Source organism: Anneissia japonica, unplaced genomic scaffold, assembly GCF_011630105.1.
Source record: "Anneissia japonica isolate Jap-2015-1 unplaced genomic scaffold, ASM1163010v1 scaffold1594_len1068242_cov183, whole genome shotgun sequence".
Lineage (NCBI taxonomy): Eukaryota > Metazoa > Echinodermata > Crinoidea > Comatulida > Comatulidae > Anneissia > Anneissia japonica.
The window spans coordinates 19,191-25,876 of NW_022722535.1; the positions used below are offsets into that span (position 1 = coordinate 19,191).

Below are 6,686 nucleotides of genomic sequence, written 5' to 3' on the forward strand. Positions count from 1 at the left end.
GCTACGGGGCTGGTGATGGGTGACCGGAGCAAGGAAAAGGAATGAAACGTGACTTAGTGTGAGTGGCGGTACGGGCATATTTTTCGGCGCTTCAGATAATTTTCTTTCCCCCTCCCCCAGTTTTGCTGGAAATATGAACATTGTAAGATTGCCCAACAATATTAATTTCTCCGATTGGTCTCTCTGTCTTTTCAAGGCCACTGGCCACTTAAACACAATGCATTTAACAAACGTTTTACATTTGTAATAAATTACTGAAAATTTAAATGAAAACTACAAGTACATTAGAAACGTTACCCGTTAATGCTGTGATTTTATAAATTATGATTTTATTTCCGGTCTGCTATGGGAAAACTTACACCCCTTAAAATGTTACCTTTCCCCTCACTTCCCCCTTCCAGATTTCAGACGCTGGCGCCGTCACTGCTTAATGTGTTAAGCAGAGCTAGGAATCAATAAGAATAAACCTGTCGCATGATTGATGAAATATAATAAACCGAGACACATAAGCGAACACATGTCATTAAATTTATCTTTAATATAAGCATTTCCGTAATAATGATCAAAAATGAAAATTATAAACCAATTTTGGCATACTTTTATAACAATTAAGAAAATAGTAATTTTGATTCCATTGCTTGCTTTGCATACAAATTCAATGAAAGTTGCATAATGAGTCAGTCCCATTTACTCTCATTTTCTTTATCATTTTCTTATACTTTTCTTCAAATAATATACACGTCTGTTTGCGTTGTTGGCTTTCTGTTCAGCGTTGGGACATTGTGCAAAGTTGTTACAGGTGAGGCTCGACGTCGTTTACGGGTCAGCTTACTTCCAACTCTGAATATTTATTTTTTAACTATCGGTGAATTTCCATTCGATTTATAATCAGGCGGGTACTGGGTATGGACAACACGATTTCCTGCTCCAAGTAAGTTTCGATTTTCTGCAAATCCCCTTTGTTCTTTATTATCCAGTAGAGGCAGTGTTGAGAATATGTTTAGAAATGTCAGACCACAGACATCCGTGCATTTTCTCCATTTCCGTTCTTTCCTTATTTTCTTTTCTTTTCTGTCTGTTTTTTAGTCCATTGAAAATTTACATTTTTTTTTAGTTTTGTGTTGCAAAGCAACTCAAATTTTGTTTGCCTTTTAATAGAACCAATATTTTACGCATTGTATTTGTAAAGTAAAACTGGTCCCATCGAATCCGCTTCAGACAACCTGAGAAAGCACAAGTGCATAACGCCAGATACTAGGATACCAAAGGTGAGTAAAGCCATATTTCTTTTTTAATTTTGAAGGTTGTAAACATTAATTTGGTTGTAAATGATAAACATACCAGTCAAAATTAAAAGAATTCTTGCTCACGACAAACTTAATTGTTCCTAATATTTCTAATTCACTGAATTCGTAAGTTAATATTTGTTCCTTAGTTTATTCTTCATTAAAATGATTTATTATTTCTTTATAAGAAAATAAATTCGAAATTCTTAGTATAGGCCTATAACAATTTTGTAATCCATTATTAAAACTATTCTTCATTGCATAATGATAATAACAATACATTTCAATAATCAGTGCTGCAAGATGTTATCTAATTTCTGGTTATCCCAGTATTTTCTCTCTGTTTAAACAACAGTGGGTTGGGAGTACCTTTGTGTTTCTCCCACCCCCAAGCTACCCGAGACCAATTTTCAAAAGCTGAGCGCAGACAGTTTTGTGAATTATTCATGGTTTTGGAAGGTAAAGCTGATCTCCCAAGGACTCCGAAAGTGTAGGAGTACGGTTTAACAAGAGGTGTAGAAATGTTAAAGCATCCCCTTACTACACTGTTTACATTCACCAATAAAATTAGTTTATCTTATTTTCTCCTTCGTCTGGTGTTTTTGGCAAATAAGAAAACAATTTTGTTAATTTGTTTTCGCCCTCCTCTGACTATCTTTAAACAAGGTATTAAAAAATCACATCGTATGTTATTATCCTTTTTAACTTTCTTTTGAAGTAAATTTTCAGTTCCTAACTTAGATATATATTTCTTGATAGAGTAGGCTACCCTTTGCAGGGATCCTATAACCGGAGAAAAATCCTGTCTACCTGAAATTGATGGGTGACCGGAACGAAGAATTGATTCTGGTTCTGGTTCTAGTGGGTAAAGATCTACTTGCAAAGGACTCCAACGGTCCACCACCGCAGTTTATTACGCGTAGCATTAGTCATAAGCAGGCTTGCATTACCGCTTCAAGCCGCATTGGACCTGATAGGTAGGAAACTCACAATCACTCGAGCATCGACTTTGCGAGGAAAACCACATTTGGTAGTGAAATCTGGAAGCGTTTTAGAGGTAGTAGAGTAAGCGACAACGACACCTCCAAGAAAGGAGGCGAGAAAGTTACGATGTTAGGGTAAAACGCGTTAAGATACAATAAATTAAGGAACATCATAAACCTTTTGAAATATTGTATAGGCCTATTCTGTGTTTACGCAATTATCCGGATAGGCGCAAGTAATTTTCCAGCCTATTGACGCGTGGTTAAACGGGTCCTGGCACTATATATAATTTAGACCACCTAACTTAGTTTCTTTAAAACACAGCTACTTTAACACGGGCTTTAACATCTCTAGAATTAACCGATTGTTTAGGGTTTCTGAAATGGCTTCAACGTGCACTTTTCCAGTTTTACTAAATTTCGCTGATAATGCCGCCGTTTTGACTAAATAGTAGTACATACATTATTTTTTTAGTATAATATGCAAATATTTGAATTACATATTTCAAAACCAAAATCATTAATTAATTTATTTATTTTATTTATTTCAACAATATTTTGTGAGGTGGTCCATCCAGGCTGAGCTGATCAATTGGAACCCTCAGTACATACAAATAGAACATAAGTATAAAAATTAAATTTGGTCTTTAACATAAACAAATTAATTAAATTAAAGCAGGAAAAAAATTAATAAAAATGAAAATACTAAAAATCAGAAAAAAGCTTATAGGCCTATAGGTCTACAGTATATAAATTATATAAAATAATGATTTAAGGAAAACATTAAATCAAAAAAAAAAACTAAAATTATTTACAATACAAAACAGAACGAAATCAAGATTAAAAATATTGCAACAAAAAGAGATGGCAACAGGGAAAAATTACACAAGATTGGATGAAAGATAACTAAGAAGGTTGGATTTTAAAAAGAAGAGAAAGTAGAACGGACAATCGGTGGAAGAGAGTTGTAGATGTAAGGAGTATTATTCTAGATTAGGCTTAGGAATGAGAAGATCATCTTTAGTGATTTTTCTCAAGTTTATCAACGTCAGTAGTCGTCTTCATAATGTACAGTACAAGTAAAATAGTCAACAAAATCTGTTTGATTTATTTGATTTACGGGGTAAATTTAACATTAGATGAGGGAAGATAGGCAAAAACTGGGTGGCGTTGCATACAGCAACAGTGCGTTTTCGTGTATCTGTTGCAAAATATTAAAATTTATTATGAATTATAATAATCGATAATCGATGGAGAGATAATTTCACCTTCACACTACAATTTAGCGAAAAGGTCCGGTGTGACCTTATTTAGTTAAATTTAGTGAGGTCCTATAGTAAAACTTAACTTCCGAATTGCCAAATATTACTGATCATTAAGAATCATTATCATACAGACCACGGGCTCGTAATGTTGACGTGTACTCTACTGCAGGCAATTTTGGGTCTTAATGTAGTGCTGTCGTGAAGGTGGCGAGGTTTGGCTGATCAACTGTGGTTTGGAGCAGTTTGTTCCATTCTACTGAAGTTTTAATAATAATAAAAAAAAAAAAGGAGTTTGCGAATTCCTCTTTATTTAGCATAGTGCTTCACTGTGTCCTCTCGCGGGTCGACATGTTGTTTCTCTCTTACGTAGAATTTTATGATCCACATTGCTAATTTTGAATAGTGTAGCTAGCCTTTGTATCTTCCTTTAAATTTGTAGGGGTTTCCAGCTGAGGTCCTTGAGCATTTGAGATACACTTGCGTCCCTTTTGTAGAAGCGTTGAACAAATCGGGCACAAAAGGTGAGTATATTTAAACAGTTGGTTGTAAATTATAAAACACACCGGTTAAAAGTAAAATGATTCTTACTCTTTAAACTTAATTCCTCGTAAGTATTATTCAATGAATTCTTCATATTTAGTATTAGTTCATTAGTTTATTCTTCATTATATAATTTATTATTTGTTTATAATACGAAAACAAATGAGATCTCAGTAGATAAACAAAACTTCGAAATGTTAACCTACTCGTTTTTATAACTATTCTTCATTACATGATGTTAATAACAATATATTACTGTAATTAGTGCTTAAAGATGTTAATTAATGTGTGATAATCCCAGTATTTTCTATCTGTATAGTGGGTTGGGAGAACATCTGATTTTTTAAGCCGTTCTGTATTCCCCTCTCTCCACCACCCAAGCTTCCTGAGACCAATGATAATTCGTTATTATTGCAATTCGTTTGTACGGAATGCTAATCCGTTTGTACTTATTACTAATTCTTTCGTACTGATTACTAATTCGTTTGTACGGATTACAATGCGTTCGGTTATTAGGTCGTTCTTACTGATTACTAACCCGTTTGTGGGATTACTAATTCGTTTGTACGGATTGCTAATCCGTTTTTACCGATTACTAATTCGTTCGTACTTATTACTAATTCGTTTGTACCGATTACAATTCGTTCGAAAGTGTTGCGGTACTAATTCGTTCGTACGGATTACTATTAGTTTGTACGGATTACTAATTAGTTTGTACGGATTACTAATTAGTTTGTACGGATTACTAATTCATAGTCCGGATTGATAATCCGTACGAACGGATTACTACTTAATTGGCACTGGGCTTTCGTGTAGTAATTGGCTGGTCTAGCTAGGAAGGAGTGGGATGTACGTCCTTTTCGCTACCCCCTGGATCCACCACTTAGAATCGCTCACCCGACCGGCGACTGTCGCCGACAGGTGTCAGGATAACCAGGTGCAACATTGCCAATTGCGTTTGCAGACGAATCGGGTGCATCCTGATTCGTTTGAAACGCAATCTGCAAAGTTGAACCAGATTCAACCTTGCCAACAGCCGTCGGTGACTGTCGCCGATAGGCTGAGCGACTATGTGGAAACCGAGCTTTACAGCAATACCGTAGTCGATGTATGTCGAAGTAACATAAATTAATTTCAAACAACGTTTTTCTTATACAGAATTCTTGTGTTTTGTCACCTCTTTTAGCAAGTACCTCTACCTTCCAAGACATATTCGATACTAGAATCAACTTCACCAAACAGTATATCAATTGCTGTCTGAGAACATTTAAATTAAACAAGTTTGTTTGCTCATCTGGTTGACGCACAAAAAATATAACATGAATGACACCGACATGACGGATATAAACACTTATTCTAGTTCTTTCGATTATGGTTATCTTTATTCAAATACGAACTTCGTCAGAGCCGGAATGGCTAGTGCCTATTTAACGATAATAATTTGCGTTGCAGCCATTTTTGAAAACGCATTCGTAATCTTCACTGTCTGTTGCGTCCCGAACCTAAGGAAAAAGTCAAGTGTTTTGATAGTTAATCTTGCAGTCGTCGATTTGATAAGTGGGTGTCTTAACTTCACTATTATAGTTCTGGTCCTATCAACTATCGAGTACATTGAGAATGCAATTTATATTTTAATTTTAACGTTGATCATAATGTTGTGGTCTTTAATTTTTGTTCTTGCTGCGAGTTTGGAACGCATTTTAGCTGTCGCTGCTCCAGTTAGATATGGTCAGATTATAAGTAAATGTAGATTAACCATCATATCAATATTACTGTGGTTATTACCGTTTTCTTTAGTTGCATTACCTGCTATTTTCGAACGCGATGTCGTGTATATATACATACATTTTGCATTGACGCTAGCGTGGTACTCGTGTATATTTTAATTTTCGTTATTTTGAAACGCAAATCCAATAGACACGAAGTTGGGGGTATCTCCGGAGCTGCTCGACAAACCCGATTGCGGTCCCTCTTCTTTACATTTGGGATTTTAGTCTGTTCATTGACCCTTTGTTTATTACCAATACAATTAATAACGATATGTTATTTACATAGCTGGGTATCGGATGAGTTGGTTAAAAAAATGTCCGCAATTATGTTACCGCTTCTGATGCTGAATTCAGCACTAAATCCAATTATATATTGGTGGCGTATTCCGACATTTAGAGAAGGTTACAAGAGTCTAGCACGTTGCCATTGGCACCAGAGGGGCGATCAAAGTAAACCTCAAAGGGGTACGATCAAAGCCAAACCAAAGGAACGTCCAAATACAGAAGAAAACTGTATTGCATAGAATATTCCCCAGGACACATTCACACCGGTTGCTAACACTAATAGATTTAAGGCTATAAACGGTATATTTTGAGAAAAACAAAAACAAAAACAAAAACAAAAAATACGGTATATTTTAAAACAAATAATAGTAATAGTACTGTAATAATATTTTTTACAGTAAGTGGCTCTTGTATAGGCCTGCAATGATAGTGTGCATGCTTTTCATAGTTTTAAGATTTTGTTCTGAGCGGGAAGTTTTGCGCTGTATTGAAGTCAATTATACAATATTTTGAAAGTGCTAACTTGTAATGGTCAAAATTTATAAATAAAAATAATTC

General features: G+C 35.0%; 1 long non-coding RNA gene across 1 annotated transcript; it reads left to right on the forward strand.

Moving 5' to 3' along the window:
• Nucleotides 1-1,151: 1,151 nt before the first annotated feature.
• LOC117111912 lies at nt 1,152-5,706 on the forward strand. Its single transcript, XR_004445936.1, has 3 exons — nt 1,152-1,268; nt 3,974-4,055; nt 5,233-5,706. It is a non-coding gene; the product is annotated as an uncharacterized LOC117111912 (long non-coding RNA).
• The last annotated feature ends 980 nt before the right edge of the window (nt 5,707-6,686 follow it).